A 24,748-nucleotide genomic window follows, 5' to 3' on the forward strand; every position below is an offset into this window, starting at 1 on the left:
GGAAGTCAGCAGCTACCTAGAAGGCCCAATCAAGAGCTGGTGGGTCCACCCAGTCCGAAGCTCCAGCTAGACGATGGTCATGGCAGATCTCAGGAGACCAAACTGGTGAGGGGACCAGGACCAGGCCCCTCCTTGATGGAGTTGGGTGGAAGCCCCAGCCAAAACCAAGGTGAGGCAATGAGACTGGTGGGTAGTGGACACCAATGGATGCCCCCTCAGCCGGCCAACCCACTTTTGGAATGGCAGTGAACAGTGCCTAGGGGAGCTGACCAGACCCCAATGGGTCCAGGGTGGTCTGTGGGCAGAGGTGGGATTCAGCTGGTTCGGATCGGTTCGGGACAAACCAGTTGTTAAAATTCTGCCCAATTCAGTGACAGTTCACCGGCTAATCCCACCACTGGCTGGCTCCACCCCCACCCATTTTTCGGGCCGTTTTCAAAAAATGGCCTAAGAAATGCCCCAAGAAACTGCCTGAAAAATGCCCCCCAAAACGGCCCAATATACAGCCCAGTAAACGGCAGAAAAATGGTCCACAAAACGGCCAAAAACAGCCCAATATACAGCCTGGAAAAACAGCCAGAAAATGGCCCAGAAAATGGCCTGAAAAGCAGCCTACAGTTGGTGGTAACTGGGAAATGGACATGCCATATCTAACTGGAAAACTATTTGGACTGGACTCTTTGGGGAAAATGGATTGACAACAGAGGTTTATTATTTTAAGGAATAAGACACAATTGTTGTTTGATTGTTCTCAACCAAAATCTTAAGAAAAAGCTTTATTCGTAAGAATCAAGCAAAGATATTTCATCCTGGACAGATCAGAGACAATGATTATGGTGATTTATGGTAAATAAAAAGCCATTCCAGACTTTATACAAGTTAAATGCAAAACTAGATTGTTAATGCTTTGATGTTTTAATTTTGCTGTTGGTTCACCTGTTAACTACTTTTTAAATTTTGGGACTGCTTCGCAAGGAAAGGAAACTAATATTGCTCCAATATATTTATAAATACTCAACTGGGCGGGGGGATGGGATAATATATGTAAATCTGTTTTTGTCTTCTTGAAGCACATTTTTCCTTCTATTTAAATGTTGTGTCTATCCTTATTTTGTTTTTTAAAATGTATTTACATTTTCAATTTAAATTAATTTTCCAAATAACATATATTTTTTTAAAAAGCCACTTTACGAGGAGTAAGTTCATGGGCTGCTCTATCTATTTTCTAACCTGCCTCTAAATTCATGGAAACCTAGCATTATAGGAAGGGACCCTAGAGGTCTTCTAGTCCAACCTGCTACTCAAGACAGGAGCTTTATACCACCCCACTCAAATGGTTGTCCAGTCTATTCTTGAAAACCTCCAGTGATGGATCATCCACAATCCCTGGAGGCAAGCTATTGCATTGATTCATTGTTCTGACTGACTGACAATTTCTTTTTACCTCTAGGTTGGACCTCATTTGAACAAGCTTCCACCCGTTATTTGTTTTCCTGCCATCCGGTGCCCTAGAGAATAAGTCAACCCGTTCTTCTTTGTGACAGATGCTCAAGTACTGGAAGACAGCTATCACGTCCCTTCTAATGACCCTTAATCATCTTTGTTGCTTTTCTCTGCACACTTTCCAGGATCTCAACAACTTTTTTTGTATCATGGTAACCAGAACTGGACACAATATTCTAAGTGTGGTATCACCAGCTTCTTGTTGCCTTCACACTATTCCTCTGTTGGTGCAATTTAAGACTGCATTGGTGTTTTTGGCAGCTGCAGCAAAACACTGGCACAAGGGGTACTTGTCCAGTTCTCATGTGCCCAGAAATATACGGCCTGCCGCCTGCCCTTTTGGAGATCTGCCGGAGACAGCCACCATTTTCAGTGCACCCACAACTCCTTAACATAGTCTTACAAAGTGTTAAGGTAGCAAAACAGAACAGTTTGTCCCACTCCCAGTGACCCAGAAGGAGCCACCATGTGAACATAGAGGCAGCCATGGCAAAATGGCAACTGCTTCCACAAGTGCACTGCATGGCCCAGGGATGAATCTTGGGCACAGTCAAAATAATGGCTCTTTCCATAAGGCACTCACACAGCCCAGAGAATGCATGTCCTGCCCTCTTTCCCCACATGAGGTTCAGAGATCTTTAAATGGTATGGAGGAGGAAGAAGCTGGGAGGGAGGGAAGGAGTCAGGCCTCAGTATTGCAGGGATCCAGTAAAGTGGTGATCCTGTGGGGGAGGGAAAGGCCTATGGGGACCATTTGGAGACCCTATGGTGGAAGGAAAAAAAGATGGGGACCTGTGAGGGAGGGAAAGGCTTGGGAGGAACCAAAGGTTGGGATAGGGGAGGCCTTTGGAAGGCACTAGGCCTCCAAGAGCTAGGCCTCCAAAAGCTTTCCCAAACTCTGAAGTAGCCACTGTTGTGCTTAACAACTTGCACATTCATTTGATGGCTTCATCAGGGAGTGGCAGTAATTCAGCAAGGCAATCACACTTAACCACCATTACAACATACAACCAAAATTGGCAGGCCCCATTAGGCTTGTATCTCGAGGATTGCTTGTATCGTGGCTGGGGAATTATGGCACTCATAATCTGGAGGACAGCAAGGTAGAAGACAGAAATTCCACATGGTGGAATTCCACAATCAATATAAAACCCCCACCACCCAAAAGCCTTTTTGAGGAATCCCACATTTTCTGAACAACCTTTATCAAACAACAGTTTCCACCTTTTTCTCTCCACCGACAGGCCTAAGCCTCATCAACTTTTGCCTCCTGTGGATTTCTTTGTATGCAATAAGGGAAGATTTATACTTGAAGCAATGTTAACAGACTGGACTTTGGAAAGCTCTCTTCCATGTGAGTCCTCTGGTGTTTCAAAAGATTTGAATTGAAATGGAAACATTTCCCACAATCAGGGCATTCAAAATGTTTCCTCTCCTGTATGAGTCCTCTGGTGTATCACCATATTGGAATTCTGACTGAAACATTTGCCACAAACAGCACATTCATACGGTTTCTCTCCTGTGTGAGTCCTTTGGTGTATCATCATGTTGGAATTCTGACTAAAACTTTTGCCACAGACAGGACACTCATACGGTTTCTCTCCTGTGTGAGTTCTCTGGTGTGTCACCAGGCTGGAAGTATGACTGAAACCTTTCCCACAGACAGGACATTCAAAAGGTTTATCTCCTGTGTGGATCCTCTGGTGACTTGTGAGCTGGAATTTTCTAATGAAACTTTTCCCACAATCAGGACATTCAAAATGTTTCCCTCCTGTGTGTGTCCTCTGGTGTATCTCCAGGTTGGAACTCTGACTGAAACTTTTTTCATAATAAGGGCATTCAAAGTGTTTCTCTGCTGTATGTGTCCTCTGGTGTGTTATCAGGCTGGAATTATGATTGAAACGTTTTTCACAATCAGGACATTCAAAGGGTTTCTCTCCTGTGTGAGTCCTCTGGTGTGTCATGAGGTAGTAATTTTTAATGAAACGTTTTCCACAAACAGGACATTCAAATGGTTTCTCTCCTGTATGAATCCTCTGGTGTATCACCAGGCGGCAATTGTGACTAAAACCTTTCCCACAGAAAGGGCATTCAAAGGGTTTGTCTCCTGTGTGTGTTCTCTGGTGACTTGTGAGCTGAAATTTTTTAATGAAACTTTCACCACAATATGGACACTGATATGATTTTCCTCCTGTATGAGTCCTCTGGTGTTTCACCAGGTTGGAATTGTCACTGAAACTTTTCCCACAAACTGGACACTCATATGGTTTCTCTCCTATGTGAGTCCTCTGGTGTGTCATCAGGTGAGAATTGTGATTGAAGCTTTTCCCACAAAGAGCACATTCAAACGGTTTCTCTCCTGTGTGAGTCCTCTGGTGTATCACCAGCTGGGAATTGTGATCAAAACTTTTCCCACAAAGAGCACATTCAAATGGTTTCTCCTTTGTGTGAATCCTCTGGTGTATCACCAGCTCGGAATTCTGATCAAAACTTTTCCCACAAAGAGCACATTCAAACAGTTTCTCTCCTGTGTGAATCCTCTGGTGAATCATGAGCTGGGATTTTTTAATAAAACATTTCCCACAATCAGAACATTGATAGGGTTTCTCTCCTGTGTGAGTCCTCTGGTGTACCACGAGGTGGGATTTCTGACTGAAACATTTCCCACAATCAGGACATTCAAAGGGTTTCTCCCCTGTGTGAGTCCTCTGGTGTTTCATCAGGTTGGAATTCAAACTGAAACATTTACCACAATCGGGACATTCAAAGGGTTTCTCTCCTGTGTGAGTCCTTTGGTGAATCACCATGTTGGAATTCTTACTGAAACATTTCCCACAATCAGGACATTCAAAGGGTTTCTCTCCTGTGTGAGTCCTCTGGTGTATCACCAACTTGGAATTCCCACTGAAACATTTCCCGCAATCAGAACACACATATGATTTCTTTTTTGTGTGCATCCTCTAGTGTATCACCAGGCCGGAGTTCTGACTGAAACTTTTCCCACAATCAGAGCATTCAAAGGGTTTCTCCCTGGTGTGAGTTCTCTAATGTATCACCAAGTTGCCAAGATCACTACATTGGGAGCCGTCATAGAGCTTCTCTCCTCTGTGGGTCCTTCCATGAACCATAAGGGAGCTGTTGTGACTAAAGTTTTGGCCACATTAACTTCTTGTCTCCAATGTGGATCATTTTGTGCATACTCAGTTGTGATTTGAAACATGCATGTTTCCCACAATAGGCACATCTGTAGAGCTGCGAAAGGGGATCATGTGACCCTAGAACACGGCAACCATCATAAATGTGAGCTAGCTGCCAAGCATTCGAATATAAATCACATGACCATGGGGCTGCTGCAATAGTTATAAGTATGAAAAATGGTCATAAATCAGTTTTTTCGGTGGCGTTGTAACTTCGAACAGTTACTAAATGTACTGTTGTAAGTTGAAGACTACCTGTAATGTATCCTTGTGTTCCACATACTCTACTTTTTCCAGTTTGAAATCTCTTCTTGATCACCTGCTGGGGAAAGAGGGGAATTTTGGGGTTTTCTGAAGGAAATGGAAATATTTTGATTTCTGGCTTGATTGGCTTTTCTTTTTAATGTTGCTTGTTATTCTCAGTTGTCCGGAGTGCTCTTATTGCCGTCTTCTTTGTCTATACGATTCAAAGTAAAGTATAATTGTTTATAAAATGATTGCAGAAGATGTAAAAAAAGAAATAAAAATCCATATACATTAAAGGTAAAAAACAAATATGCCACAATCCTAAAATAACCTTAGATTAATTATGATTCACTTAACACATTCACATTTGCATTTAACTATGAAATTCTCTTGTTGGCTTGGGTCAATACACATTCTTAGTACAGCAATTATTGGATAGAATCGCTGCAATTAAGATTAGTACAACAGATAACAGAATAATAGAGTTGGAAGGGACCTTGAAGATCTTCTAGTCCAACCCTCTGCTAAAATAATAGACCTTGTAACATTTCAGACAAGTGGCCGTCGAATCTCTTTTTGAAAGCTTCCAGTGATTGTTTGTCAGACTCCCAGGGGGTGGGGGTCTTAGCTAGCTTAGTTAGCTTATGTAGGAAATTAGCACCCACCCCCTTCCTAGAAGAATGAAATATTTTAGAAAATATTAAAAAGGCAGAATATTATGTTTCCCTGTATAAGAAATGGAGAAGCATGTTTTAAAGACAAAGCAGCTCCCCACATTCCTGCCCCCCCCCGTCAATGGACCATTATCTGCAACACAATAGGACCCATCTAGCAACAGAAACTCACCACATGGCACCTGGGAAGATTACATCAGCCAGCAAGGCTAGCTAAGGCCCCCACCCCCTGGGAGTCTGACAACCAATCAGGATACTCTTTCAGGGCCCCAGGAAATTCAAAGCCAGAGAGGGCATAAAACCTGAGGACTTGCTGCATCTCGGCCCTTTTCTGTTCAGGAACTCAAACCATGTAATCCTGTCCACCATTAAACCATCTTTCCAAGCAGTCTCTGTGTTTCCAGTGTCTTTTTCCCCACTTGGAGCTGAACCCAGAAGGATATTTCTTCTAACAGAGTTAACAAGGATGGTTAAACTGACTGCTTTGATTAAAGAAAAGAAGAATAATAATTTTGCTTGTACTTGGAAACTGCTTTTGGATTTTGTTATTGAGATAGGAAAAAAAATGAAAGTTTGATTTTGGATTTTTAGGTTAGATATGTTTGTTGTTGTAGAAGTGGCTAGTTTATATTATCATATAAAAGTAAATACGATATTTTTTGGAATATAAGATGCTCTGGACTAAAAGTAGCACCTATTTTTTTTGGAGAGGAAAACAAGGAAAAAAAAAATCTGCCTCTGCCTCCCAGAAATTTGTCTCCTTGCAGCAAACAGCCTGCTTTAGTTTAATTTTCATTTTCATCACAGCCTGATTAGCACAAGAAAAAAAAAAACCCTGCCTCCCAGCAATTTGCCTCCTTGCAGCAGACAGCAGAGGCCCACGCGGCAATAGGCAATGGCAATCCCTGCAGCCTGAAACAGCTGAGGGTCGGGAGGCCGATCCAACAGACAATCAGCTGGTTGTGCTAATCAGGCTATGCTGAAGCTGAAATGGGTTGTTTGTTGCAAGGGGGTAAATTGCTGGGAGGCAGAGGCCAAAGGGTGGGGGCTGGCAGGTGGTCGGGACTACATTTGGTGTATAAGATGCACCCAAATTTTCACCCTCTCTTAGGGGGGGAAAAGTGCGTCTTATACTCTGAAAAATATGGTAGTTGAAGTGTTACGTTAGTACCTTATTCTAGTGCAGGGTCAGCAACCTTAAACACTCAAAGAGCCACAAAGGTCCTAACCCGAAGCCCCGTTCAAATCTGGCGCCGACCGGAAGTCTGGTTCCTCCACCATAGAGTTTCCTCCTAGCATGGTGTACTTTTTCCTCTGCCTGTCCTAACTGAAAGCCCTATCAATTGTGGAGCCGACCAGCAACAGGGAGCCACAGCAGAGGGATGAAAGAGCCACATGCGGCTCCAGAGCCGCAGGTTGCTGACCCCTGTTCTAGTGCACCAAAAGGAGTCAGAAGTCAATGCTTTTCTTTTTCTTTTTCCCTTAACCCACACTTTTCTTGCTCCCCTTTGCCTTCCCTTCTTTTACCATTATTTTCATTTTTCTTTGCACTTCTGTATTTTATATTTTGATCAATTAATAAAAGTTTTGTGGAAAAAAAAGTAAATTCTTAGCACTGCAAAGTTTTAATGAAAAATATTTGGAAGTGCTGGGGATAGATTATACAATTGTAGATATATGCATACAGAAAAAAATAGAAATAAACAAATCTACAAAATTATATAACTGGAAAATCCATGTGTTTTCAGCCTGAAAAAATGTCCCAAAATGGTTAGTCAAACCTTCTGTCCTAACTTTAGAGATGCGTGGCTTTAACTGATGAAATGATGCCTAAAGCATCTGCAAGATTTGTACCATTCATTTTTGCCCATGGAGGTCCTGAGATCCAGGGCAGAAAATACTTTCCAAAACCACTCTGGTGACTGAAGTGGTTACTCACTTACTGACTGCATTTGGGATTGCCATCTCTATCACTAAGCAGCCCGATCATGAAGCATGATGTCACGTGACAGTGCCAACTTACATCTGGTCCTCTACAGTTGTGGGTTGTTAAAGGCAATTTCACATGATTGTCACTTGCAACCTCCTGCTGGCATCCCCACTGATTTTGCTAGTGTGAAGCCAGCTGGGAAGGTCACAAATCAGGAGTGTGGGATGCTGCAACCATCATAAAAGTGCAGCGGTTGGCAAGAACCCAAATTGGTGCAACTCCTTTTCCTGCACCTTCATAACCACAGGAACTGCTGACAGGTCACTGAACAAGTGTTACGATGACCACAGATTTCTGGATGAGGTCTGCTTCTGCTTTTGCAGTGCCATAGTAACCTTGAAGGCTCATGAAACAAATGGTAAGCGAGGACTGCCTAAACTGAACATCCCCAAAGGTCCTCAATAGTTATTTTTTAAATATATTTTTTATTTATACATTTTTCTTAACATATATAAGTATTTAGTAAACAGTGTATTGTCTGGCTCATTTTAGGTATACATAATTTTATTAACAATAATATTCTTTATTTGTATATAATAGTATTCTCCCAGTTTCTAATTTCTACCTTTATTATCTAACCATTGATAAAACAAATCCCAAACTAAAAAGTATTCTGTATCTTCTTTTATCTATAACGTTACCTTATCCATTTCTGCACAACCTAGTTTATTATTATTATTATTATTATATTTTTATCTGTAGGAGTTTCCTCATTCTTCCAGTATTGTGCAAATACAATTCTTGGTGCTGTCAAAACATGCATTAAATATATACTGCTCAAAAAAAATAAAGGGAACACAAGCAGAAGACATCCGAGATCTGAATGAATGAAATAGCCTTCTTAAGGGAACACAAAACTACTGTATATAACGAACAAAGTATTTAATAAGGCTATTTCATTCATTCAGATCTCAGATGTCTTCTGCTTGTGTTCCCTTTATTTTTTTGAGCAGTGTACATTCCCTTTGTCAAAATTTTCTGGCAATATAGCTAACGAAAATATTTTTGGCTTTAGATCTATATGATGCTTTATCATTTATCTAACCATATATGTATTTTCATCCAAATGTTTTTGCTTTTGGACATGCCCACCACATATGATAGTATGAACCTGGTATCTGATTGCATTTCCAACATTTGGCAGACATGTTTTTAAACATCTTTGCGTTTTCCTTGTACGTAGTTGCCATTGTCAATTTATAAATTCTATCCCAAAGTTTTTGCCATTTATTTAGTTCTGTAGTATATCCGAAATTTTTTGCCATACTATTATTGTTTCTTTCACTTGTTCACCTCCCATTTTAAAGCTTAATAAATAGCTATATATTTTCTTTATTAACTTTTCATCTGTTCCTAATAGTATCTGATCAGGTGTTGATGGTGCTTTATGAAAACCATATGTTTTTGCATCTTTCTCATATCTCAATTCTATTTGCAAATGTGGCCACCATGCAAGGTTCACCCCTTGGTATTGTAATTCCTGTTTAATTTTTAGTTCCCCTTTCTCATTTAAAATATCTTTATACATTTTTTCCCAAATTTACAACATTTGGGTGTATCAGTGCTTCCATTTGTAGAAAGCCAGACTGATAGGTATTTTTAGTTGAACCTGGTTAATACATGGATGGGGCACCAATAGGAAATACCACGCTTGTTGGCTAGACATGGAAGTAAAAAATCAAGGACATAGTGGCAGATCACTCTAATATTATTGTGAAGAAAACATAACAGGATCAACTATGCCGAACTTAATACTTACTAGGAGAGAAGACATGAAAGGGCAACAACAGCTGTATATCTCCACCCCGGACCACCCCAACGATGCCCTTGAAGTGATGTCCCGGTGTCTGGAGGCCGTGCGGATCTGGATGGGGAGGAACAGGCTCAGGTTCAACCCATCCAAGACCGAGTGGCTGTGGTTTCCGACATCCCGATATAGTCAGTTGACGCCATTGCTGACTATTGGGGGTGAATCGCTGGCCCCCACGGAGAGGGCTCACAACTTGGGCGTCCTCCTGGATTCACGGCTGTCTTTAGGAGAGCACTTGACAGCCGTGACCGGGAGGATTTTTCATCAGGTTCACCTGATTCGACAGTTGCGTCCCTTTCTGGATCGGGACTCCCTACACACAGTCACTCGTGCCCTCGTCACCTCCCGCCTGGACTATTGTAATGCTCTCTACATGGGGCTCCCCTTGAGGAGCACCCGGAGGCTCCAACTGGCGCAGAGTGCGGCCGCGCGGGTGGTTATGGGTGCAACATGGCGCTCCCGTGTGACACCTCTCCTGCGCGAGCTGCACTGGCTCCCGCTGGTCTTCCGGGTGCGCTTCAAGGTTTTGGTTACCACCTTTAGAGCGCTCCATGGCTTAGGACCTGGTTATTTACGGGACCGCCTACTACCACAAACAGCCTCCCACCGGCTGGTACGCTCTCACAGAGAGGGGCTCCTCTGGGTGCCGTCAGCCAAGCAGTGTCGACTGGCGGCCCCCAGGGGGAAGGCCTTCTCTGTGGGGGCACCCACTATCTGGAACAAGCTCCCCCCGGAGATCCGGAGGATCCCGGATCTGCGCACTTTCCGCCGTGCTCTTAAGACCCTCCTATTCCAGCAAGCCGGCCTGGCCTAATTTTCTCCCCTTTCTTTTTAATTTTTTAAACTGAAATTTTAATTTGTTTTAAATTATTGGGATTTTAATTGTCTTGGGCTAAATTATTTAATTTGGTTTTAAATTGTTTCTAACTTTTGTATTTATGTATTTTATTCTGTGCCTGTTCACCGCCCTGAGTCCTTCGGGAGTAGGGCGGTATATAAATTTAATAAAACATAAAGAAACATAAACAAACATATTTGGGGGGCTTGAGGCTAAAAGATACAAAGATGGTTGCAGGAATTGGGTATGTCTACTCTATAGAATAGAAAGAGGAGGGGAGGTGAAATGGTAGCAGTCTTCCAATATTTGAGAGGCTGCCACAGAGGGACTCAACTTCTTCTCCAGAGCATCTGAAGGCAGAACAAGAAACAATGGATGGAAACGAATCAAGGAGAGAAGCAACCTGGAAACAAGGAGATATTTCCTGACTGTGAGAACAATTAACCGGTTTGCCTGCAGAACTTGTGGTTGCTCCATCTCTGGAGGCTTTCAGGAAGAGACTGGACAGCCATGTGCCTGAAATGTATAAGGTCTCCTGCTGGAGCAGGGGGCTGGACTGGATGACCTCAAAGATCCCTTCCAACTGTTATTCCTCATTCCAGTTGTTTCTCTGCTTCCAGGCCGTGGAGGGAACCAAACAGCCTGAGTTGCTCCCGGATTCTTCTCCAACCTGCCCTCAACTCACCTCCCAGCTGATGCTTCCATCCTTGGAAAGAGGCAGGAGATCCAGGAAAGGAAGTTTCTCTGTGCTTTTCCTCTTTCCAATCTTTCTCACAATACAGTACTTGACGGTTTTAACTCCTTGAAGCTCAGCCAGAGAGACCGCTATTGTACTGTCGGCTTTTTAGTCACAGATGCTGCCATCTCCGGATAGGAGGCCGACAAACAGGCTTGTCCCTTCTCTACCCATGGCATTGGCCAGACCTTATCACTGATTACATGCTATCAAGTCGTTTTCAGATTCCTAGCAACCGACCTTTGAAGCTGAGCCAAGTGAAATAGTGAAATGTGTACTTAGCTTGTGAAGATTAGCTACATGCTGAGCAACATCATGAAGCTCTTACAGAACTCTTACAGAATTACAGAGTTGCTGGAAGGGACCAGTGGTGAAATGTAAAATTTGTTACTATCGGTTCTGTGGGCGTGGCTTTGGGGGGGTGTAATATGACTGAGTGGGCGTGGCCAACTTTTTTTTCTTTTCTTTTAAAACCATTTTTTCTACAACTTCTTCGGCTGAAGAGGTTGTAAAAAAATGCTTTTAAAGCCTCTGCCAGTTCCAGCTGACTTGCCTGATCAGCAGAGGCTTTCTTTTTTTTAAAAAAAAGCCTCTGATGATCCCAGCTGAGCCGCGTGATCATTTTTTTTTTTACTTTTAAAAGCATTTTTTCAGCCAAACAGGTTGTAGAAAAAATGCTTTTAAAATTTTTTAAAAAAGCCTCTGATGATTGCCCGGCTCAGCTGGGCAATGGGTGGGGGGGGGCAGGGATTTTTGCTACCGGTTCTCTGAACCACCTGCCTCCATCGCTACCGGATCGGGCGATCCAGTCCTAACCGGGAGCATTTCACCCCTGGAAGGGACCAAGTCTCAAAGCAGAAGACCCAACTGCATCAAGCGAAATAGGGAGATGTGTAAAACGCAACATCTAATGCCCGGGGTGAAGGATGATGGGTGTTGTAGTCTGTAGCACTTTCTTTCCCTTTCTTCAATAGCGATGAATTCCTAATTCTTAATCTGGGCCCTTGTTTTTGGTCTTTTGGACTTCCCGTGGGTATGGCATGGGACCCGGGTACCTTCAAGACCGACTTTTGCCACCAATAGCCTCCCACAGAGAGAGACTCCTCAGGGTGCCATCAGCCAAGTTATGTCAGCTGGCGACACCCAGGGGGAGGGCCTTCTCTGTGGGAGCCCCAGCCCTGAGGAATGAACTGCCCCTGGAAATGCGTAAGATCTACCGACCTCTGGGTATTTCGTTGTTCACTCAAGACCCTGTTGTTCCGCCAGGCTGGGCTATCAACATAACAATTTCAAATTGGGTTTTAAATTCCTGGGGTTTTAAATTGAGCCGAATTCATTTAATAATTTTAAACTATTTTAACTGATGTTTTTAATAGGCTGTACACCGCCCTGAGTCCTTCGGGAGAAGGGCGGTATAGAAATTTATTTATTTATTTATTTATTTATTTATTTATTTATTTATTTATTTATTTATTTATTTATTTATTTATTTATTTTGCGGTCCCCGGTTCGAGGACTTTGGTCTCCCGATGTCTCTTAAGCCAGGGCTGCGGAGATTCCCCTCTCGGGGAGGGGCGCTAGGTGGGCAAAGACGCCCCAAGAGGGGGAGGGGACCAGGGGAGGAGGAGGAGGAGGAGGGAATCCCCAGTTGCGCCCCCTCCCCTTCCGACTCTCTTTGCAAAGTTTTCTGCTCCGTGGGAACTGCTGTGCCGCCGCTTCTCCACCTCGGTTGCTGCTTCTGCGAACGGCTCTCCAGTCCCCTTAAAATCCTCCCTTCGAGCCCCCTCCCCTCCTTCCCCACAGCCCAACATTTGGTGCAGATCGGCTCCCAGGGTGAGGCCGCCTGGTATTGGGGAAGGTTGGGCACCACCGTTCCCACGTTCCCCTGTGGCTGCTGGGGAGGATCCGCATCCCAGGGTCTGGTGGGGAGGAAGAGGATCTGGGCTCAGAGGGATTGTGGCTGGAGGGGCTCCCTCCCTCTTTTTTTCACATTTCTGCATCCATTTTATAAACAAGGTTACATTTTTCCCTGAATCTTTTAGATAAATAGAATGGCAATAAGAGCACTCTGGACAACTGAGCATAACAAGCAACATTGAAATGGGAAGCAAATCAAGCGAGAAATCAAAATATTTTCCTTTTCTGTCAAAAAACCATAAAATTCTTCTTCCTCAGCAGGTGAGAGAGAAATAAGAGAAAATCAAGAAGAGATTTCAAGATGCAAAAAGTAAAGCATACAAAACTCAAGGATATATTACATGAAAGATTAAGGAAGATTATTTTTCATTCAGAAAAAAAGGGTTGTTTCTGGAAGTCAGTGAAGAGAAAAACGTAAATTAAGACAGCCACGTAGAGCCAACAGTAACACAGGCCTCTCTACATGAGCAAAAAACCGGTTTGAATCAAACTAAACAAGGGATTCTCCATATTTTTGACATCAATATCAGTGATGGATAAGCTCCATAGATGTGCCTATTGTGGGAAAAGTACAGATAGTACATCACAACTGATTATGCATGAGAGAATCTACATTGTCGAAAAGCCATAGAAATGCTACAAATGTGACAAAAGGTTTAGTCTAAACAGTTCTCTTGTGATCATGGAAAGACACACACAGGACAGATGCCCTACAAATGTTCTCGCTGTGATAAATGCTTTAGCAAGTACGGCAACTTTGTGATACATCACAAGACCCACACCAAGGAGAAAGTGTATGAGTGCCCAGTTTTTGGGAAAAGTTTCATTAGAAATTCCCACCCCATGAGTCACCAGAGGACTCAGAAAGAGAAATTCTTTGAATGTGCTGACTGTGGGGAAAGTTTCAGTCAATTTCCACCTGGTGATACACCAGAGGATTCACACAGGAGAAAAACCCTTTGAATGTGCTGACTGTGATCTGGTTGCAAACCGGTAGTAAAGGTAAGTAGAACCCACCCCTGTGCTGGACTTACACTGGAGAGAAGCCATATGATTCTCCAGAGTGTGGGAAAAGTTTCACTCATAATTCCAACTTGGTGACAGACTAGAGGGCCCACATCAGGGAGAAACTGTATGAATGTCCCAATTGTAGGAAATGTTTCAGGCAGAATTCCAACCCGGTGACACAATAGGGACTCATACGTGAGGGAAACCATGAGTGTCCAGAAAAAAAAGTTTATTCTGACCTGGTGGTACACCAGAGGAGTAGTCCCCAACCTTTGCAGCTTGGTAGCCCTGCCTTTCATCTGTTTGCAAAAGCTTCTGGCATAGAGGGGAAAAAAGCCTTTGGGCATACAGTCCTGACACTCCAAAAGTGGATTGGATGTCCTGAGCAGGCAGCCTCCGAGAGTCAGCAAAGCTGATCAGGGTGAGTTTGTTTCACTCAGCCTCTACTCTCACCTTTCCAATTTTGGAGCACTGGGAGCAGGCAGCTTGGCAGCCTGGCTGGGGGAGAGAGAGGATTCAGGCTGCCTGAGCAGCGGGATAGCATGCTATTCTGTCCCCATCCCACACGCACACACACCAACAGACGTCCAAGAGTTAAAAACCAAACCAGCCGACAAAATCCTTTTCCTTATGATAACGGAACTTGGCAGCAACCTAGTGGCTGCCTACCAAGAGTTTATTACTCACGAAGAGATAACATCTCTCCGCTTCTGGTACATCAAAGTAAAATGTTCAATAATTACAGAGTAAATCAAGTCCAAATATAATCCAGCAAAGTCTATAGCAAAAGTCCGGCAATGCAGAATGGCGTGGAAGCTTTCAGCTTTGTTCGTCACAAGGCTTGACTGGCCACCACGCTCCCTTTTATACCCTGTGGGGTGTGGTCCAGTGACTCAGCCTAATCTCTGGCACGCCTCCTCTTCTGTTGTGCGCGCTTATCTCTGCGACACTGGCGTGGATCCAGCCAAGACTCATTACTCTCATCACTGTCCACCTGTGGCTGCGTAGACGTGCTTGGCCCCGGCCCTATCTCTTGCCCTTCGGCGGACACCGAAGGAATTGCCAAAGAGGAGGGTCCTGGAGAGGGGGGCCTTGCCAACTCCTCTCCTTCACTCTCGGAGTCCTCTCCTGCCGATGACACAGGCTCAGGTAACGGAGCCACAACACACGCATACACACACGCACAATTCCATTCACAGAAGAGAAGTCTTTTGGGCACCGCTTGTGTGAGTGGAACTGCGCACATGCACTGGCCCGCCTCTCACAAATTTGGAACTCTCACTGGTTCCAAATAGGCCATGGCCCTGCTGTGGGCTGCAGCCTGGAGGTTGGGGACTGCTTTACCAGAGGATAGATACACGAGAGAAAGCTCTCCAGTCTCAGACAATACTTCAGGCCTAAATCACTTCTTATTGCACATAAGGAAATCCACATGAGGCAAAAGTAGATGAGTTTAGAGAAGGCTTGAATTTCATTTCTGATTTCTCATTGGGAGTGTAGGTAAGAAATTGACTCTTTGAATTCTGGCCTTTTTAGTCAACACATCTCAAGATTAGATCTATAACTGGAGAGAGAAAAAATGAAAAATGTTACTTTGATAAAGGATAACTACTGTATTTTTCGGATTATAAAACGTACCAGAGTATAAGACGCACCTAGATTTTGAAGAGGGAAACAAGCAAAAAAAAAAAAAATAGTTTTTGGCCTCTGTGCATCCGGTTTTTGGCCTCCCTGTCCCCCAGGAGCACTCTGCAGGCCTCCAAAACCCTCTGTGTGTCCCTTTTTTTGCGAAAAAGGGGCCCATTTTTGGCGAAAATTGGATGTGGAAGAGGGGTTTTGGGAGGGCAAAAACCGGGCCGTATTTGGTCTATAAGATGCACCGACATTTCCACCCACTTTTGGCGAGGGGGGGGGAAAGTGTGTCTTATAGTCCGAAAAATATGGTACCTGTTTCTGGAGATCAGCAGCTTCTGGATACTTTCTTCAGCAGAAGTGTAGAATCCCTCTAAGTCTTTTGGGTGGTGTTTTTTGTATATTGATCATGGAATTCCCACAGGTGGAATTTCTTTCTTTTACCTTGGTGTCCTCCAGATTTTGAGTGCCAAAATTCCCCAGCCACCATACAAGTAGTCCTCAACATATAACTGTAATGGGGACTACCAATTGTGGTTGCATGTTGCAACAGTAAGGTGAACAGATTTTAACATTGGTAAGAGGGACACCATTGTGGGCGTGGCTTATTGTGTGGGCGTGGCTTGGAGGCCATGTGACTGGGTGGGCGTGGCTAGCTGGTCATGTGACCGGGTGGCCATGGCTATGTGTATAGGGACTACTCAGAGGGCTGGAAAGTCATTTCTGACAGGTCCTCACACTTTTGACTGGTCCTCACACTTATGACCATCCTCACATTTATGCCCGTGCAGCATTCTTAACAACCATGTCACTCATTTCACAACTGCTTCTCTTCACCATGATGACAAGATAGGGCAAAAATGTAAAATGTGAGGACAGTCATAAGTTCAAGGACTGGTCAAAAGTGTGAGGACCAGTCAAAAATAACTTTTTCAGCCCTCTGAGTAGTCCATATGCATTAAAGGATTACAGCAATAGAGAGGGATGAAGGAATGGAAATTAGAGTAGGAGTGAGGGTAAGAGAGGGAGGAAGAGAGGAGGAGAAGGAGAAAGAAAGAGGAAGTAGGGAGGAGAAAAAGAGGGTGGGGGGAAGAGAAAGTAAGAAGGAAAGAAAAGAGAGAGGTGGTAGGTTTGAGGAGAAAGATTGCTGTACAATAAAAAAGATGAAAGGGAAGAAAGTCAACCCCAAGCAAATATAAAGATATTAAGATAAAGAATGAATTGTTAAACTTTAAAGAATAAAAGAGAACAAATATGAATAAATAGCAATAATTAGAAACACACATACAAACATACAATGTATTTTCTTTGAACAGAATATTTGGCTGGTTCACAAATTTAAACAGCGTTTAGTCATTTCAATTAAATTTACAATTTCTATATTTCCTTTTTGCCATATTTATTCCTCATCTATTTTTTAAAAAAACCAATATTACCCTTCATCCTCATCTCTAATCTTAATCAAATTCAATTTTTCCCTTCTATTCTATATTATACCCCTTCCCATTGTCATCTATTTTTATATCCATCCTCACATTATTTAATTATGTAATTATGTAATACAGTTGTTTAATACAAATTCAACATTTTAATATAAATCAATTAGTTATAAAACTATCTTTTTTGTATATTAATCAATATGAACATGAATATTCCAATTATTTCCATGCAATCCAATTTCTTACAAATCAATTAATTATATTTACCAATAATAATAAACCAAATAATTTCTCCCATATATTCCTCCGAACCACAATTTAACCATTTCTGCTTTCAACACAATATACAATTAATAGTATCTCAATTATTACAATTCCCTAGTTAAATACAGCTTTTTTTCCTTTGTGTTTTAAAATCTTGAAGTCTCCTCCTAAATTTCCCATTGTTTGCAGTTTTTCACCTACCTTTTTTGGGGAGGAAAAATAAAAATAAAAATAAATCTCTCTCTGCCTCATTTTGTCACGCTGCACCAAAGACCCTGGTTTCGTTTTCGTTTCTGAAACTTAGCTAGGGGAAAAAAAAACTGCTTTACACTGATTGCCTGTAGGGCGGCCCTTTGAAGCCCCGGGCAAAAGTTTAAACAGTTTTTTTTTCTTCTAGCCATCAGCTGGGGCTCAAGAAAAATCGGGACTTTTTTGAAACGCCGCGGGACGCGGGACAAATTGCTCAAAAGCGGGACTGTCCCGCCAAAAGCGGGACGTCTGGTCACCTTATGCAACGGCCCTTAAACGAGACTGCTTTGCTTAACTAGCCACACCCCTTCTGTTCCTGATGAAGCTATTAAAGAAATTTGCAAGTCATTAAGCAGAACAGCGGCTACTTCAGGGTTGAAGGTATAATGCAGTCCCAGGCTTTCATTGCAATTTCTCCCTACCCCAATTGTGGGGTCCCCCAAGCTTTTCCCTCGCCCCCCAGGCTTTTTCACTCCCACTGGGTGCCTGCAGTCCTTAGGCCTGATTTCCACGCCAACAGACCTCACAGCCGCTACCTCCTTACCTTTTGAAGATCTCTGAACCTCATGTTGGGAAAAATGGGCAATCCACTCATCCCTGGGTGGTATGACTGTGTCATGGAAGCAACTGCTATTTTCATTGTGCCCGGGATTTATCCCTGGGCCACGTGGTGGGCTTGTGGAAGCAGCTGCCATTTTGACACAACTGCCTCGGGGCCAAAATGTTGGCTGCTTTTGGATCATTGTAATGTTGGAGGGGTAGAAACTGCTCTGTTTTGCTACCTTAACCCTGTGCAGACCACCGTAAAGAATTGTGGGTGCACTGAAAATGACAGCTGCCCCCGGGAGATCTTCAAAATGCAAGTGTACGATGAGTGACGGGTGTGGGGAGTTGGCCCAAGGCCCAGTGAAAAAAAGCAGTGTAAAATTTCACATGTAGAGGCTGTTCTGCCTTGCAGATGAACCTGATGGAGAAGACCTGTAGGGATATTGAGTTGAGCAGAAAAGGGATCGTGGCTTTGATCACAGCATCTCCAGGTTTATTAGCAACTCCTGCTAGGAACTCTTTTTCTTGGAAGTGCCCAATTGTTACCCTTTGATGGCTGCTGGGTGATAGCAGCACCATATTGCTGACGTATTTGTTGCATCTCCCTTGGTGGTGGCAATTTGAGAAAAAATTGCAGACTGGAAAATGTTTCATTTTTAAAAACGGATTAGCTTCAGTAGCTTTTGACAAGGGAAAAAATGGGTATTGTCAGTGTTGCTATGAACATTAGGGCAAGGCAAGACGCTCAGAGCCACCTCAAACTGCGAGATGTGCAACAAGTTTTAATAATAAATAAATTTAATAATAAAAAGGCAACATAAAGCCCTTTTCTCAAGTCTCATTTGCTCTCCAGACAGTGGGTTTCTAACATTCTACAATTGTTCAGCTACCTGTAATCTGTCTCTCATGCACTCGGCATCTCTGACCAATCTGTCTTCCCCAATTTCTCTTCCCTCTTCTTGATAAATTTAATTTTTTTCAATTTCAATCCTACATCAGTCCAACCACTCTGTCCCTCTGATGATGTGATCTGCATTTTGCCCCCATAGCTCTCTTCCTGAGTGGCAGCAGATGACACAAGAGTGAGCTGTTATTAAGAGATGGCCTGGCCTGGATGGGGCGCAAACTATACGTCCTGGCGAGCCAGAGGACTTTAATATTGCAGCAAAGCCATTTTGGATTTGTGGAAACCCTTCACTTCGTAAAGAGGCTTTTTTTTCTGTCAAGTTTTTTTAAATTTATATATAAGTATTTTGAATACAGTGTATTGTCCAGGCATACCATTTTATAAAAAGGAAAAAAAAACCCACATATACTGATGATGATAATAATAATAATCCCAAAATAATTCTAATCATTTGATTATTTTTGCTTATTTCTGTTCCTGTTAAATATATTAGCATACTTGTAATTATAAACAATGTTCACATTTTACTTAAACATAACAATACTCTTTCTTCATCTAATTTCTACCTCTTATCTTTAACCATTGATAAAACCTATTCCACATTAAATAATATTCTGTGTCTCCTTTATCTTTTATTTTCAATGTCAATCTATCCATCTCTGCACAGTCCAATATTTTCCGGATTATATTTTCATCAAGAGACAGTTTTGATGGCCATGAATGAAGAACATACAAGCCTAAAAGTCTATAGATTCTCAGTCATCCACGTCATGGTTGTCCCAAAGGTGCTTTTTCAGGAAGCAACTGGATGTTTTGCTTCTCGTCCAAGAATCTTCTTCAGCTCTGACCAGATGCATATTACCAGCTGTCTGCAAGAAATATAAATCCTTCCATTCCCCACTATCCTGTCATAGAAGCCTATGTAGCCAGCTGTTCTGTGTGCGCTTCAGCACCGTTACAGATGGTGGCCAGCCCCACGGCTACCTGGAGGGAAATATGTATGGACTTTATTGTGGAGCTGCCGGAGAGTGCCAAAAACACTGTGATTTGGGTCAATACAGACTTATTTCCTAAGCAAGCCCACTTTGTGGTGTGCCCTAGGATCCAATAAGATGTTTGTGTATAAAGCTTAGTGTAGGAATAATTGCTTTTAATTATGGGGCCAAATATTTATATATCTTTTTAATTGTATTTTAATGTTTATAGTTTATGTTTTTACTTTGGCTGTACACCACCCTGAATCCTTAGGGAGAAGGCCAGTATATAAATTTGATATAAAATAAATAAATAAATAAATAAATAAATAAATAAATAAATAAATAAATAAATAAAATAAAATAAAATGTTTCTGTTTGTCTCTTTGTAGGATTAATCCTTCTGGAGGGTCGGCATGTCATGGTTGACTTGCAGCCTGCTTGCAACCAGACAACAACAGGAGGGGGGAGGGAAGGCATTGAATGTGAGGGTGGTTTGGAAGTGGAAATCTGGAATGCAAGTGTGCCATCTGGAAACCCGAGACAGTTCCAAACCCCCAAGCTCTGGGAAACATCCAAGGCAGACAAATCATTCTCAAAACAACTCAGGTGCAACTGATTGATGTACAAAGGGCAATGGGAGATCCAGAGGGGAAAAGAGTTATTTATCTTATGATTTTCACACACAAAATGTTAGAACTGGCTTTTCAATTTCAGTACCGACGTGGCTTTTCAGTAACGTATACTCTTGGAGAAAAAAAAAAGTCTCAGGAATTTATTTTGTTGGCTAGCATAATGGGACAGTTGACAGATAAAGAAATGAGCAGGCACCATGTAAATTGTTGCATAATTTTTGAACATCCCATCCGGGTGATTATATTTCAGTAGTGAAATCTGAACCGGTTTACTACCGGTTTGCTTTGGTGCGCACCATGCACCAAATGCGAGGTGCGCACACGTAGTCCATGTCATGAGGAGGCATGCGGTAAGTAGAACAGCGCACGAGGGGGGGTGATCAGCTGTGGCGCGCAATCTTTTTTTTACTTTTAAAAGCATTGGTTTTAAAAGTAAAAAAAAAGCCTCTGATGATCGCGCTGCTCAGCTGGGATCATCAGAGGCTCTTTTAACCTTTTAAAAGCATTTTTCTACAACCTCTGCAGAGGTTGTAGAAAAAATGCTTTTAAAAGTAAAAAAAAAGCCTCTGATGATCACACGGCTCAGCTGGGCATGGTGGGGGGTGGGGCAGGGATTTTTGCTACCGGTTCTCTGAAGCACCCACCGCCATTGCTACCGAATCTGGTGATCCGGTCTGAACCGGGAGCATTTCACCCCTGCTATATTTGTCACGTTGGCAACTATATCCTCTCTGAGGTAGTCAGGAGATATAAAAACCTTGACCCACTGGTGCAGAAATTCCTGCCTGATTCTTCCCCCTTCGGCCACTCAAGGTCAATTCAGCTTACTATGAATGTTTTCTTACTTTAAAAAGCTCAGATGTATTGTAGCGGGAGCAACTCAGAGGTTCGCTAGTGAATGGAGCTCCCTAGGGACCTAGAGTCACTAGGGACCTTCCAAGGCTGAGTGGGGTACACACTCAGCTTCCTGCTGCTCATTCAGCACCTTCACCACTACCCAGTCATATGCCCAGAGCGCCGCCTCACCTCCCCAACCCCAGGCAGAGAGTAAAAAGATGGCCTTGGGAGATATGCAGCTTATCTCAAGTACACAACAGAAATCATGTTACAAACAGGCTCAGATAAATACCTTCCTAATTCACAGGAGCAAAAGAAATGGTGGGGGAGGGGAGGCACAATACAACCAGACTTGCAAGATTTTCTTATTATTCAGTCTCAATTAAAAAAAGTGTTAGATACTTCCTGTAGAGTTGATTTCTTGGACTGGTCTATCAAGTGGGGCTGACACTGAGGGCCCTTTCATGGCTGAGGAGGGACTGGGACTTGGGTGTCCCCATTCCTAGTCCAGCAACACCTTCACCCCTACAGCACACTAGATGGCTGCCTGCTAACGTCCTACCATCAAACGTCTAGGCCGGAGGGATGCAGGCGACAAATGGGCAATAAACCTGTATGCATATTGTGTGCCTCTGGCGGACATTCAAGCCTTCTCCAAACTCTTGTGAATTTTCTTGTATGCAATAAAAAGTAATTTAGGCGTAAAGTACTGTCCACAGAGTGGACATTTGAAATGTTTCCCCCATGTGATTCCTCTGGTGTTTCACCAGGTTTGAATTGAAACGGAAATATTTCCCACAATTAGGACATCCGAGAGTTTCTCTCCTGTGTATATCCTCTGCTCTATCACCATACTGGAATTGTGACTGAAATATTTGCCACAAATAGGACACTAATACAGTTTCTGTCCTATGTGAGTCCTCTTGTGTATTTGCAAGTTGGAATTGTGACTAAAATGTTTTTCACAAACAGGACATTCAAAGGGTTTCTCTCCTGTGTGAGTCCTCTGGTGTATCACGAGGTAGTAATTTTTAATGAAACTTTTTCCACAAACAGGACATTCAAAAGGTTTCTCTCCTGTGTGAGTCCTCCGATGTATCACTAGGTAGTAATTTTTAATGAAACATTTTCCACAAACAGGACATTCAAACGGTTTCTCTCCTGTGTGAGTCCTCTGGTGTATTACCAGGCTGGAATTGTGACTGAAATATTTTTCACAATCAGGACATTTAAAGGGTTTCTCTCCTGTGTGAGTCCTTTGGTGTATCAGCAGGTGGGAATTCTGACGGAAAGTTTTCCCACAAAGAGCACATTCAAAGGGTTTCTCTGCTGTGTGAGTCCTCTGGTGAGTCATAAGATACGGTTTTGTAATGAAACATTTCCCACAATCAGGACACTGAAAGGGTTTGTCTTCTGTGTGAGTCTTCTGGTGTATCACCAGCTTGGAATTCTCACTGAAACATTTCCCACAATCAGGACATTCAAAGGGTTTTTCTCCTGTATGAGTCCTCTGGTGTATCACCAGGCGGCAATTGTGACTAAAACTTTTTCCACAGAAACAGCATTCAAAGGGTTTATCTGTGTGTGTCCTCTGATGACTCATGAGCTGCAATCTTTTAATGAAACTTTTCTCACAATATGTACACTGATATGATTTCTCTCCAATATGAGTCCTCCGGTGTTTCACCAGATTGGAATTGTGACTGAAACTTTTCCCACAAAGAGCACATTTAAATGGTTTCTCTCCTGTGTGAGTCCTCTGGTGAATCACCAGCTTGGAATTCTCACTGAAACTTTTCCCACAAATAGCACATTCAAATGGTTTCTCTCCTGTGTGAGTCCTCTGGTGAATCACCAGTTGAGAATTTAATCTGAAACTTTTTCCACAAAGAGCACATTCAAATGGTTTCTCTCCTGTGTGAGTCCTCTGGTGATTCATAAGATGGGGTTTTCTAATGAAACATTTCCCACAATCAGGACATTCAAAGGGTTTCTCTCCTGTGTGAGTCCTCTGGTGTATTACCAAGCTGGAATTGTTAGTGAAACGTTTATCACAATCAGGACATTCAAACGGTTTCTCTCCCGTGTGAGCTCTCTGGTGTGTCATCAGGTGGGCATTCTGACGGAAAGTTTTCGCACAAAGAGCACATTCAAATGGTTTCTCTCCTGTGTGAATCCTCTGGTGATTCATAAGATGGGGTTTTCTAATGAAACATTTTCCACAATCAGAACATTGAAAGGGTTTCTCTCCCGTGTGAATCCTCTGGTGTATCGTCAGCTGGGAATTCTGACTGAAACATTTCCCACAATCAGGACATTCAAAGGGTTTCTCTCCTGTGTGAGTCCTCTGGTGTATCACCAGGCGGCAACTGTGACTAAAGCTTTTCCCACAGAAAGGGCAGTCAAATGGTTTGTCTGTATGTGTCCTCTGGTGACTCATGAGATGGAATTTTTTAATGAAACATTTCCCGCAATCAGGACATTCAAAGGGTTTCTCTCCTGTGCACATCCTCTGGTGTATCACCAACTTGGAATTCCCACTGAAACATTTCCTTCAATCAGGACACTTACGCTTTCTTTTTTGTGTGCATCCTCTAGCGTATCACCAGGCCGGAGTTCTGACCGAAACCATGGGGATGCTGCAATAGTCCTAAATGTGAAAAATGGTCATAAGTCAGTGCCACCGTAACTTCAAATGGTCACTAAATGAATTGTTGTAAATCAAAGACTACCTGTAATGTATCCTTGAGTTCCGCATATTCTACTTTTTCCAGTTTGTTCTTCTTGATTGCCTCTGGGGTTTTCTGAAGGAAATGGAAAATATTTCAATTTCTGGCTGGATTTGCTCTCTTCTTTAACGTTGTTATTCTCAGTTGTCGGGAATGCTCTTACTGCTGTCTTCTTTGTCTGTAAGATTCAAAGGAAAGTGTAATGTTTATTGTTTATAAAATGGTTGCAGATGATGTGAAAAAAGAAAAAAATGTACATTAAAGGTAAAAAGCAAACATGCCACAATTGTAAAATAATCTTAGATTAATTATGTTTTATTTAATACATGCAATTACCAAGATCCAAGTTCACATTTGCATTCAACCATTAAATTCTCTTGTTGACTTGGGTCAATACACATTTTTAGTACAGCAATTATTGGATAGAATCGCTATAATTAAGATGAATACGACATATAACAGAAAAATAGAGTTGGAAGGGACCTTGAAGGTCTTCTAGTCCAACCCTCTGCTCAAGCGATAGATCTTATACCATTTCAGACAAGTGGCCGTCAAATCTCTTTTTGAAAGCCTCCAATGATGGGGCACCCAAAACCTCTGAAGGCAAGCTATTCCAT

At 42.6% G+C, this 24,748-nt stretch overlaps 1 pseudogene; it reads right to left on the bottom strand.

Moving 5' to 3' along the window:
- Positions 1-2,921: 2,921 nt before the first annotated feature.
- LOC139310038 (zinc finger protein 585A-like) lies at positions 2,922-24,019 on the bottom strand (annotated as a pseudogene).
- Positions 24,020-24,748: the final 729 nt, after the last annotated feature.

Source organism: Pituophis catenifer, unplaced genomic scaffold (genome assembly GCF_029215685.1).
Source record: "Pituophis catenifer annectens isolate HBS135680 unplaced genomic scaffold, rPitCat1.0.hap2 SCAF_2, whole genome shotgun sequence".
NCBI classification, from domain to species: domain Eukaryota; kingdom Metazoa; phylum Chordata; class Lepidosauria; order Squamata; family Colubridae; genus Pituophis; species Pituophis catenifer.